Source organism: Microtus ochrogaster, chromosome 21, assembly GCF_000317375.1.
Source record: "Microtus ochrogaster isolate Prairie Vole_2 chromosome 21, MicOch1.0, whole genome shotgun sequence".
NCBI classification, from domain to species: Eukaryota; Metazoa; Chordata; class Mammalia; order Rodentia; family Cricetidae; genus Microtus; species Microtus ochrogaster.
Genome location: NC_022022.1, coordinates 29964812 through 29965629, shown reverse-complemented (window position 1 = coordinate 29965629; position 818 = coordinate 29964812). Strand labels below are relative to the sequence as shown.

General features: G+C 33.6%; 1 protein-coding gene across 4 annotated transcripts in view; it reads right to left on the bottom strand.

Annotated features, from left to right (window-relative positions):
• Ube2d3 (ubiquitin conjugating enzyme E2 D3) overlaps positions 1-818 on the bottom strand; it is a 40273-nt gene that overhangs the window by 11427 nt on the left and 28028 nt on the right. The gene's annotated exons all lie outside the window — the stretch shown is intronic.

Here is an 818-nt window from a genome sequence, read left to right as displayed (position 1 = left end):
TAACTTTTTATTTTAGGAACAAAAACTGACCTCTGAACAAAATATAGTAGTAGCAGATGTCTTCAAAAGTTCAAAGCCAAGATCAATATATTGTTTGATAAACTAACTTTCCAGACAATCTCAGATGCTCCCTGTTATGTCTCAAATCCCCCTTTCCCCAAAATTCTGACTTCATTTTACATGTGAAACACTGCTTAGAGTTACATGCCCTTTATAAATAAAACACCCTGATTAATGTAACCTATTAACTCAGTGTTCATTTTCAGTTATTCTTAAAATTCAAATGTGAGGGACTCAACTTTTCTAGGTAGAAAGATGAAATTTTCGTAATTTCTCATAAATTGTGAAAATACATCTACAAAATATACATGTATGTACATAACCATCAATGATCTGCATGTACATGGTAGTACTTTGTATAAAAGTAGTTTCCTTTATTAGACTTACAAAAACTGGTGATGATACAGGCTCAACCTTACTATTTTTTTTTTTTTTTTTAAAATCATCAAAACATCAAGTATAAACTCAACCCAACCTCAAAGTACTGCTGCTGCCTTCAACACTTATCTCTATGGCCCAAGGCAGTTAAGAGTCACCTCCCTTCAATACCTTCCTCCAATAAACACAAGTTAGCTTAAGTTCTTTATATGTTTCATACCAAAATTGGAAGTAGTCATAAACAGACCCCCCCAAAGGCAGAATTCTATTATTACAAAAGACCAAGCACTAAAAGGCAGTGGTAGTCTAACTGCCTCACACATGCCAAGCAAAGCCCTCTTATCAACTAGCTGTATTTCCAACCTATAACAATTTTGTTA